Consider the following 12,805-nt stretch of genomic DNA (forward strand, 5'->3'; position numbering starts at 1 on the left):
GCAGCTTACTTCTTTGGTAAATGTGGAAGTCCGTAATTGTTATCTTTTGAAAAGTATAAGGACTGAGAAAGAAATAATGTAAATGAGGGTTTATTTAGAGTTTACACAAAAAAGTTATTAACACTTAGCAGACTGACCTGAAAATATCGTGTTTCTCCTTACAGACAGATTTTTGCTGTTTTTCAAAATTGCATACAAAAATATGTTTTCAAGTTATTGTTATTTACCAAACCTTTCTGAACTCTGTCCTGCACCATAGCTGTGCGGTCTAAGGCATCATGCTTTTAGCTACGACTTCACAATGCGTGCAGGTTCGAGTTTCCTAGGGGAAGCATTAACGACTTTTCTCCCGAGATTTCGGCCTGTGGCCATCCGCTATCATGAGGAAATTCGGCAGCTACAAAGAAGTAGCGTAACCCTGTCATGAAAAAAACCTACAACAACTGGGAGTTTGTTGTGCTGGTCACCCCATAAATGGTTGGATGATCTCCCACCTCAGCAGGTGAGAGTGAGGCAGGCAGTCGAGTAAGTACACCCTGGCCCTCGGGGGCTGTTCCACCATAGTTTCTGAAGTCCACAAAACTTTCGGTTTCCACAGATATACAGGGTAAACAGAAACTATAGGGACAAACTTCAGGAGGTGATTCCTGACAGGAAAAGGAACAAAAAAGTTCATATCAACATATGTCTGGAAATGCATATTTGCCAAGGTAGATGACACTAAAGAATGACATCATCCTCTCATAGCAACACTCGCAGTGTTCTAATTTGTGTTGTAGATTGTGTAGAGCTACGTCGAAGATCCTAGGTCTGTTATTCATACCAGGAACAAGCCGAGATGGTTTTCGTATACGGTCAAGTAGATGGAAACTGTCGAGAGGCCGCACGGATTTATCGAGCCACGTACCCGGACAGACAGCACCACTGGGGCCTTTCATACAGACGAACATGGAGGGCGGCCGTTGCATGGGCGTACACCAAATCTGGAGGAACATCTGCTACACAGTATTGAGAACCCCAGTACAAGCTCCAGGCAACTGGCCCGCCAGCATGGTGTAAGCCAAGCGACGGTGTTGTGTATCCTACATGAAAACCGCTACTATCCATATCACCTGCAACGTGAGCAGGGATTATCAAAACGCGGATTTTCTTCCAAGGGAAAGGTTTTGTCGCCAGTTTTTGCAAAAAGCCACCACCATATTGGGTTTTCTGTCGTCAGTCCTCTTCACCGATGAAGCGACCTTTGGTAGAGATCGCATCGTCAACCTACACAATCGTCATCTGTGGGCTACAGCCAATCCTCGAGGAATGGTTGAATCATCTCATCAGTCATCAGCAACGGTTCAGCATCCATGTTTGGGCAGGGATTATTGCTTTATTGCAGGCTCACCGTCCATTTCCGGACATATGTTGATATGAACTTTTTTGTTCTTTACCTGTTAGGAATTACCTCCTGAAGTTTGTCCCTATAGTTTCTGTTCACCCTGTATAAAATGCTACTTTCTAAATAGATTTTCTCACATTCATGAATGTATTTCTGTAACAATTTTGTAAAAGGAGAAAAATAAATAAAAGCATAGTTTCAATACATAATATAGAAGGAATCAATAAAAAATAACCTAACTGTTAAGTACATTATTTCCTCTTCAGAACTAAAATCATCACTAACTTTGAAATCTAAAGAGGAATCTTCATGTAGAATTTCGACATTGTGATCTGCAGCTAAAGTGTTCAACACCAGTCACAAGAGCAGAAATAAAAGCACAATATATTTCGTCACGAGAACAAGTAAAACTCATCAGCGACAAAGACAATACACATGCATCATCTAGTGGTTGAAATTTGAAAGACAATGCACGTGCAGAAGACACGTGATGTGAATAAAGGCCATCATTCATTCACAATATGAACGTGTAGCGAAGGGTGGGCTACGCCCATCATCCAGTAGTTGCATGTCATCCGGAATATGTTAAGAATTATCGCAAAAATGTTTGGAATGCAGTATAACAATTTGTCTCTTTACTATCACAGGAGAGAACAGTTTTAGGCAACTCCTGACGTATTCTGAGTAAGCGAGAATTAGATTCAACTGAGTGTTTTTATCGACTGCAAAGAAATTCTCAATATTTACTGATCATGTTTGCAAACAATGCAATGGAGAGCAGCTGCACAAAGCAGCAAATAAAACAACAGTTCCTACAATCCACTTCTAAACAATATATTCTCTCCCTGAAAATAACTTATGGCACTTACTGCAAGTGAACATTCTGGCTCCACCAGTGATCCAACCTGTTCTTTGGTATTTCATACCAATTCTCTACCAACTGGCATGCCAACTCAACCTTTTGCAACAGCACTTCTGCTACTTTGATCTCTGTGTATTTTGCAATAAAGGCATCATTAGAGCAAAGATATAGAATGCAAAAGAACCTGGTTCAAACCCCTGGATGAGCTATAACTTTCACTAACCTCTTAATACGTATATTCTGTTTCAACTTACCCAGTGTTGCTCACAGCCACTTTCGGCGTGGAAAATGTGACTCATTAGAAACATATTAATTATGTCCTTCACCTACAAAGAGCGCAAGGGCTTCCACAATATTGGACAGCATTGAATACAAAAACTGTTATTTAATTGGTACACAGTTCAAGTGCAATTAAGATAATACAGGTACGCATCATTTGAACGATTTTGCAATTTTGGTTGAAATCTAAAATCGCTTGCGGCATCAAAAATGCTAATTCAATGTATATGTTCTACAAGATAAGTAAAAAATTACATGGGAAGTGGACTGTAATCGCATAAAGAAGGAGGAAGTAACTGGAAAACGAGTTATTGTAAACTTCACAGAATGTGGTTGCAATAACTGTAAAGAATAGTTGGGAGGATGAGTTCATGTATATATACAAAACATCTTATATTTCGACACAGCATAACAGGAAACAAAAAGACATGAATATGTTCAAAAATCATTCAAAAAAGCAAAGTGCACTTGCCTCGCGTTTTCTTACCATATACTACTGCAATCATTGATTTTATAGGTCAGTGATGTTCAACCACATTCAATCTCCCAAACCAACAGTGAGCAAGACCTCCTGTAAATATTTAACTGACATGATTAAAAAGCACTCAAAAAATAAATTTTGGCAGTAAAACAACAACAGTATCAACTTTCTCATTTAAATTCATGACGATTGTTATCATTAAGTACAACAGAGAAGGTGAATTGCTCCGGCAGGTGGACTGTCAGAAAAGTACGGCTTTTCAGGATCTCCAAGTTATATTTTTCCTCGCCTTGATGATTCCGTGGTTATGGTTTTAGCAGAAACAGCCTCGATTGTTGACCTTAAGGGCCTGTGCTTCTTACACTAGGTTCACGCATTTTGGTAAAATAAAGTGGTGGTGCTGTAGGCCTCACGGCTTGCACAAATTGTACAATTGCTTTATGGTTGAGAATTGCAGGCCACTTACAATACCACTAGATCATAAAAATATTTGTCACCGAGTTATTTCTCCATTCACGATAGCTGAGCAAATGAACACACCTACGGGCATTTTTCAAGCAGCTCTTTAGCAATTTAAAACATGCAAACGTGGAACATTAGGAATTATATGACACCAGGCAGATCAGAACGAGTAGCAATTTCCGCAATAAAATAAATACATCTTGCACAAGTAGCAATTTCCGCATGAAATAAATACATCTTCTAGTCCTGATGCCATCTCGCACCGTAGCCATGCAGTCTAAGGTTTTTGAGTCTCCTGGGGGAAGCAAAACAGCATACTCACTATCGTGAGGAAATTGGGAGAGCTACAAATGAGTAGCGTAACCCAGACACAGAAATCTACAACTGGGGGTTAGTCATGCTGACCACACGTCACTCTGTAACTGGTTGGATATCTCCCACCTCGGCAGGTGGGAGCAAGACCAGCAGTCGGTAGGTAAGCCCTGGCCCTCACAGGCTGTTGCACCATGGGTTTTCTCTTCATCTTTACTTTTTTAATGCCAAAAACACGGACCTTCGAGTATGAAATTCATGTATTCGCATGTAAGCAGGAAGATAACCTATTTGTTGCTGACATGAGTTCATCATCAGGGCAGGCACTGGGTACTTGTCAAGTATTTCACCTAAAAAAAATGGTTATTCCATTTTTGGTTATTTTACAATGCTTCTCTACATCTTGCATTAATTACAACAACGAAGATAAATGATGGAATGTATAATTCACGATATGTGCGACTTACTCACTTTATATTATATTAATTCGTATTTTCAATGAATTAAAAATACTGAACGTGAAATGAGTATCTATTTTGTGCAACGACGTTTCGGAAACAACTGTTTCCTTCTTCAGGTTCTTCTCTCGGCTATCCGAAATATACCATATTTTGGATAGCACAAAATAGATACTCATTTCACGTAAGTAATAAAGTTTTGTATTTTTAATACGAATTAATATGATGGAATGTGATAGAAAAAATGCAATGTCTGATCAGGGTTTGAATCTAGGACTTTAGGCTTTGAAGCACGTTAAATGCAATGTCTGATCAGGGTTTGAATCTAGGACTTTAGGCTTTGAAGCACGTTACGATGACAATTTTACAACAGAGGACATTACAAAAATGAGTACTTTTGTTAAAAACATCATAACTAAAGTGGAAAGAAGAATGATGACATTTGTGAAATAAAGTGGCTAGAACTTGAAAGTGAAACTGCAAGAAGAAGTGCAGAGTCACATGTCTGGACTGGGACGATTGTGTGTGCAAGAACTCTTAGTGGGTAGAAAAATGTAGCTGGTATATTTGCTGCTTGTGTGCACATGCACTGATTCAGCACTTTGGGTGTTTTCAATTGCTGGAAACAGCTTTAAAATATTTGCTTCTCTCAAGTAAGTTCTTTATGTACTCCTTAAATTCATCACCAAGAAAAAAAGTGCAGCACTCCTAAACTGAGTTCACACATGAATCACGTGTCATGTACAAAAACATGGTAATATCAAGATGGTAATATTTCCTAATTTTGTATGAATATATGTGATCCTAATTTAATTAAAACACAATATTGTATTGCGTATACATGCTGGTTTCCCAATTACAGTAAAATATATTATTTAAATCCACCCACATTTTCACAAGGCAATCATATAAAAGAAATTAATGTGTTCCTATGTGCAGTAAGACATTGTTGCTAGTAACGTTTTCTATAACCGATTAAAAAAGAACTTGAAATGTTTAAGGTATGAGCAATTTTAACTGTAGAAAAGATAATCAAAACTGTCATATTTGAACTGGTACAAAATTAGCTCTTGAGTGTCCAAATTCATTGTTAATCTGCAGGTTTGTAGGATTTGTTGAACATTTCATTCTGATTGTCACATCAACATATGCAAATTTTTTGCATGTTTTTGTGCCTTACAGAGCAAAGTGAGCTGCTATCACATGTCATGGTTAGAAAGTGACTCACTGAAAAAATCTCCCCTACAGATAAAATATATTTCACTCTTCCCAAAAATGGCACATATTGTACAACCACAAAGTTAAGAGCTCATGGTAAATAAGAACTCAATTTTGTCACTATCTCTTGCAAACTTAATTTTCATTTTTCCACGTAAATTTCTTTCTTTCTTTGACGAAGCCACCAGGCACCTGAAGGGTGGCGAAATCGATCGCGAAAGAAATTTACATGGAAAATGAAAAGTAAGTTTATCAGAATTAATTACCTATCTCCACGTAACCGCCCAACAGATATCTTTAGATACTATCTCTTGCGTAAAAATGATGTAACATTGGCAGAATATAATAATGTTTATACTCCTTAAGATTCTAGGATTGCATGATTAGTTAAGCAGTTAGTTCTCAATCTTTTAATACAATCTGTACCATATTTAATTATAGGTGCAGAACACACACGTTCACTATTCACCAAGCACGGAAGAACAATAGGGCACTATGTGAATGACCATGCCAAAAGGTAGCAGATTCAAGTCTATAAATCCTAGTTGAATCATCTGATTACTTGTAACCCTGCGAAAGAATTCTTGACACGTCTTCACATTCAAAGTAGTAAAAGGAAGCGAGTTGTTCGATCACGGAGTTTAGTTTAATTAGAGTAGGAATTTCCCAAGTTCATAAATGTGTAATTTTTGCTTTGGGTTGTATTGTTTAAGTAAACAATGTATTTCACATATATAATTTATTACAATATTTTGTCATATAAAAAAGCAGTAGTCTACATCAGAAAATAAACAAAATTACAAAAAATACTAGTAATTCTATTTCACCCCTGCTAAACAACTGGTCACACACATATCCCATCATTTTTCTTGTATGTACACATTGCTTGCAGTGTAGAATTACTTCTCTTGAGAAGTATATGGTTCATACAAGCACATAAACACAATTTTCAGTGTAACATGAAATTGACTACATTGTTATAACTGTAACATTAATCAAACCAGAATAAATGTCTGATGAAGGGAGCATGTGTTCTCCAGAAACGTTACATTGAAAATTGTGTTTATGTGCTTGTTAGAACCGTAGGAATCAACTGTAAATCTTCCACATAGATAAAATTCAAGGAGAGCAATAACGTGTTCAGGTGTGGCAAGATATTCTCTTCAAAATTTCCGATATTGTCATCAGCATTTTGCAAACTGTTTTGAGGTTAGTCAACAGGTCTTCCCTTTTCCATATCACTCTCTTATATCTCCAACAAATACGGCTGAATGTTATTCAATGAAGATCAACCGTTACAGCCTATTAGGTCTGGTTTCATTATTTGGATATAAACAGTGGGACAGACTGACTACCAGTGATAATAATGCAACTATAAACGACTTTCTGCTGCCTTTTCTCAGTTATTGTTTTTTCACTCTAAAACTATGCACACATTCATCTGAGCTTTGCTGTGTGGCACGAACCAAACTTCCCCTTGCTGTGCATTAAGACTTTTTTTCAGCAATCAACTTCACATACCTACCTACAGGAATCACTATTACCCCCATAATTAAGTTATTACAGTAGGTGGTCCTCAGCCTTGACAGACATATCGTGTACTCTTGGAACTGAAAGAAAAACACACTCAGGGTGGCTACTCTAAGACCTACATAAAATTCTAGTATAATTCCTGGCATTAAAGCCAAAATTTCTGAAAATTCAAAGCTAATAATAATGATTTTTATAGTAAAACTGATAATGTATATGTTCATCGGAATTCATATCACAGTCTAAATTACTTAGGATTTGAATTACTAGATGTTGAATTTTTGTAGGTTTGAGAATGAAATTCACACAAATTTCATGCATATTTTCCGGTTGTCATGGAGTTAAATGTTTTAAAAAACACATTACACAATCCAGGGTGGCCACTCTAGAACCATGATAAAATTCACATATAATTCCCGGTTTTCAAGGCGAACTTTCAAAAAATTCAAGGTTACAAGCAGATGTTTTCTCTATTTCAAGCTTCCGTATTACTGTCCCCCCACCCCCAAAACACACACGCACGCACACACATGTGTACACATGTATAGTATTAACATCCAAAAATTCTAATTCAATTAACTGGTATAGCTCTAATATTTAAAATATTTAATTTAAGGTGCAGAGTTTACATTTTCCATTTCACACATTCAGACTTGAAATACAACTACAAACACAAGTCACAAATGTTACGCACGGAGTATACTAATCTACGAAAAATTGTTAATGGATTAAGAATTTTTAACATAATCTTGCAATAATCTTCATCTGTCAGATAGATCGTTCTGCAAAGGACACAAAGTAAAAGGATTCAGAGATATGGTTTTATTTCCCATGCAGCTTTCTTTTCCTTTCTCGATAAAAATAAAAGCTAAACTAAAAAACTTGCCTGAGGGCATTTATAAATTCAATGAGATTTGCATTAATAAAACTTGCAGTTTTTCACATGTATGGAGAAAAATTCACGCAGAATTCCCGGAGCCAATAATTCACACAGAATTCCAGGAATTCTGCAATCGTATTTGCACAAGTGAAGTTATGCCCTAAAAACTGGCAAAGGGCATTGGTACATGAACTTGCACAGCTTAACATCATATTATTGACCAAAACAGAAACAACATGTCATGCCTGGATTACAAAAGTTCTCTCACGCATTGCAAAAATTAAGAAATAGAGTATTGACTTACCTTGAACTTACCTTTGCATTTGAGTACACTTACTCCAAATATTGTAAATAATTTGCTTTCAAATCATTTCCAACACAGAGTTATAGAATCTTCTGCTCTACATTTTCGTATCGAAAAGCACCATACAAAATAAATCAAGTTTTCCTACAAGCATTACTTCTAAATCAATATTAATTTCAGGTCCCGCAACATGGCCATGCCATCTAACATGTCATGCTTTGGAATCCGGCTACGGAATGCACGTAATTTCGAGTCTCCTGGGAGGAAGCGTAACCGAGTCTCCTGGGAGGACGAGTAACAACTTTTCTCCTGAGATTTCGGCAAGTGTATAGAACCAGTGGCCACCCACGAATGAGTAGCGTAACCTGGTTATGGAAACCTACAACAACGACTGGGGGTTCATCACACTGACCACACATCACCAGAGGCCAGCAGTCGATAAGTAAGCCTTGGCTTTCCTGGGCTGTTGCACAGTGAGTTCTTAATTACTTCAGTACAACATTAAGTAACAGCAAAAAAAATGGAAGAAGAAAAAACATGGGAGTGCAGAATTTGCAATATTAGAAAATCAAATGATTCAGAATGTAAAAAAACTTGCAAAACACTATCATCAGAATTGTTTTTCTTTGAACAGAAGACGTACATCAAATAAACAATCTTCATAGAATATGTAAACTTCTCAAAAAATTCGCATTGATTTTTATCATATGCCTCATGATAGCACTGACCTCTCGGTTATAAAGCAGTACCAGTTTCTGCAGGTCTCTGTGATAGTTCAATCACCTTACAAGGCTAAAAAAAAAGGGACTATTAACTATAAGGGACAGCTACATAATTTTTGTTGATGTTGACAGAAACATGAAATATCACGCTGTAATGTACACTTTTCATGTTTCTGAAAGGTAGGAGGTATTCAAATTCAAATTTTCTTTAGTAAAGGGCGAGGTTCAGCCTGTGGCTGTTCGCCCACATAACCCCGTGTGTTCCTGTCATATTTAGTCACAAAATGATGTGAAATGAACTGCAAAATGGAAAACAAACACAAAATTTAGAGTTTATTTACCGACACAACACCCTCTGCAAGTCTGAATTATCTTAACATTTACGCAAAAATCATGGAAAATTGATTAAATCTGTTGAGAATATTTGAGAAACACAAATAGACTCAGACTCGGGAATCAACTTAACACACTGATCACTACATAAAAGTGCATTTAGAAAGGAAATGTTTACTTTGTGAAATAAGTATAGTTTTTAAATCAAATTTAGGATTACATCCAGCATTTTGACATTGAAATGCCATTTTATATAACACTTTTGATTCTGAAATATGCCTAATGTTGGTACCCGAAATCTTAACCTTCCATTCACCATAAATATGTGTCACTTAATCTATTACTTGTGGGATAGAAATTTGTACCAACTTCAGAAAAACTTTGGAGATGACACAACACTGAATTCAAGGCACAAACTTTTCTTGAAGCAAATTGAAGGCAAAGTTGTGCCTATTAATTTTGTTAAAAGGCAAGCAGTTGTGGCATCGGTTTATGTAGCTGCAAACATCCTAAGACACTACTGGTCATAATAATGTTGCCAATGAAGTGGTTATGCAAATATTTTTCAAGTTCCATTTAGATATGATAAAAAGGTATGAACCAACTATCACGTATAGTTGTTAACCACAATTACATTATTTTGTTTGTTATTGGGGAGAATTTCCACCATCATTTGCATTCATTCTTATGGGGCTCTGGCTCTATTTCCAACTAAGCTTCGATTAGTTTCACATGGAAAAATGCATTGGCTTCTCTGGTGACATTTATACTTTTTGGGTTAAAACTTCACTTTAATGTTTGACGTTGAGCATATTAGTAAAACTTTTTCAGCAGTTTTTTTTTTATCACATTGCCTAATTTCCTGTTTTCTCAACTAAAGAGCCCAATTATGTCTTAATATAAGTACAGTGGAACCTCAATTTTACATTTTTCAGGGGACCAAGCTGAAATAACTCAAAATGCAGGAAAATGTGGGAAAATTTTATAACATTTTGTTACGTTGGGACAATGAAGATTGAATGTATAATGCGGGAAAATGTAAAATCCGAGAACGTTAAATCAGGGTTCCACTGTATCCAAGTATTGCATACTTTCATATACAAATCCCCCAAATGAGCACGATGAAGAAAGTAGATTGGAAAAAAAAATAATTGCAGCGAAAGAAAACCCTAGTAATTACAAGGTGCCTACAACAGCAATTCACGTACATTTTAGGTTCTTCAGAAAAAAAAATTCTCAACTCTTACGGTGAAATCTTTATGATGGAAACTATTCATCCCACTTATTTACAAGCATTTTTAAAAATAATTTTATAAGTTTCATATTTGTCAGATCCCAAACTATGAAAGTAAATCTATAATCAATCCATTGTGTCTATTGGTGTGTGTTTGCAAATGTTTAGAATGAAGTCTCAGTACATTTTACACATTTGCAAACAAAAAATTCCATCAGAATCCAGCCATATTAGAAATGGTATGTGGCACACAAAATAGCCGAATAACGTAAATATTCTGAAAAATTGTCTCTCAACAAGGGGTCAAACGGTCTTTTTCAAATTTTGTGTGTTCTCTACCAGCTGAAAAGCAGACCTCTGGCCTCAAAACAATTCATACAATTTGTATACGTTATGTTCATTACAGGCATACTTTCCCAGTGCTATGAATACCTGTATACATGTGAATACTAGGGCTACCTGCCCATACATAATTTAATGAACACAGAGAAATCCCTGTATTGTGAATGTTGAGAGTCGTGAAGTTGGTTTTTGGTGGTTCTACTGGTAAAGCACTGGAATGGAATGCTACGGATACAGGTTCAGTACCTGGTGGAAAACACTTTGATCTATATGAAGCATACTGTTAAAATGAAAAATAATACTCAGTAAGATTCACAGAGAAGACAAGAGTGCAAGAGAGAGAAATTACATTACTTTTACTCCATACAAATCTAGACAATCAAAACTGCTGACTATAAAGTTAATGACATATGCAACAAACAAAACCTATTCAAAAAATTCCTCACTTCTAAGTTTAAATGTTCATGTCACACTTGGTGCAGGACAGTCATAAAAATTAACGAACAACTGAACAACAAGGATTTTCCTAAAATGTTCTGGAAGCATCAAATATGAGAAGTGACCAATCAATTTGAATTTGCAATATAAAACTGAATGATAGAAATTTTTGAAACTTTTTTTCAGCAACATGAAATGAAAATAACTGTTTGTGTGATATTTTGAGAAGGCATTTATAATGGATCTCTATGAAAGTTTTGCAAGGACAGGTCATGGGATAGTGGCTCGGAAGTTGACCTAAAAAATGTCAAAAAATGACAAAGTAATTTTCGCTTTGAAAATGAAAGCTTGATTTTTCATAAATTACAAGACAGTAGTTGAATAATTGGATAAAACCAGTGTTTTGCTATTTAAACTACTGAAGCAAAGGGATAAAAGCAATTAAATGCTAATGTGGTTTTCTTTATTATTACTTCGAAGGTACATAAAATAAATACACTGCAAGGTTTTCCTGTATGTCATTCATTTTCTTTCAGAGTGGACCTTACACGATACAGTAGTAGGCCAGCATCTAAAAATACGGTTGCATTTCGTATACATCAGCTTATATTCTTTTAAATATTGTGGCTAATTTTACTTTAAAACCACAGATTAAAGCAATAATAGAGGCCACCACGGAAACCTCAAAGGAGGTCTCACAGAAAGTATTTTAAGTTTGCTGGAGGAATAATAAATTTACCACAAAAAATTATTGAATGCATTTCCAAACATTTCAGTTAAAATAATAATATACTTTTTCATTGACTGTAATTTCGATTAATGGCGCACTTGCTAAAAGGACCATGTCAGGAAATTTAAATATATAAGTTATGCCAGCAAATGTATTTAAAACTCACGAAACAACAAGGGAGGGAGGGGGGGGGGAAGCTGGAAGAAAATGAAGAAAAATGCAATAAAAACAGCAAAAAGTACTGCAAAATCACCTAAAAGGCAAAAAGGGCTGAAAAATGCAAAATAAAAATAACGTTTTCTGGTTCTAACTGAAGGGAAATGGACTGATATCAGGTTCAGCATTGTTTTCAATGCCCACAACAACAAAAAAAAGAAAAAAAAAAGATGATTTGTCATCAACTTCAAAGCCCTAGTAATCATCATGCAAATCTCCATTGTAAATCAGAATTTATGTCTCTATTTTAGTTCTTTAGTTCATTAACAGTGAAAATCAATAATGAATTCATGGAGGAAAAAAAACACCCATGACTCACTCAGGTGGCTTTGTAATGCAGTTTTAGAAATATTTTGAACCATGAGTATGTGATAAATGTACTGCTTGATCAATAAAGTACAGTAAATGACACAAAAAGTGTAGTTCATTATGCATGTTAAGTGATCTTTTCACTGTGTCACCATGATATTATTCGCCATGATATTTTTTTAAAGTACACTCAGAGCTCTCTACTGTTCCTAATTTACATGAAATGCTTCAAGTATTTCTGACGCATGTTCTACCGCAACAAGGTAACTAAATTTCAAACGAATAATCAATAACTTGCTATATATTTTAAA

At 35.8% G+C, this 12,805-nt stretch overlaps 1 protein-coding gene across 8 annotated transcripts in view; it reads right to left on the reverse strand.

Moving 5' to 3' along the window:
* The window catches only part of ZAP3 (protein), a 245,671-nt gene that overhangs the window by 119,102 nt on the left and 113,764 nt on the right, over positions 1-12,805 (reverse strand). The window lies entirely within an intron of this gene.

This window comes from Lepisma saccharinum, chromosome 25 (assembly GCF_977018435.1).
Source record: "Lepisma saccharinum chromosome 25, izLepSacc3.1, whole genome shotgun sequence".
Classification (NCBI taxonomy): Eukaryota; Metazoa; Arthropoda; class Insecta; order Zygentoma; family Lepismatidae; genus Lepisma; species Lepisma saccharinum.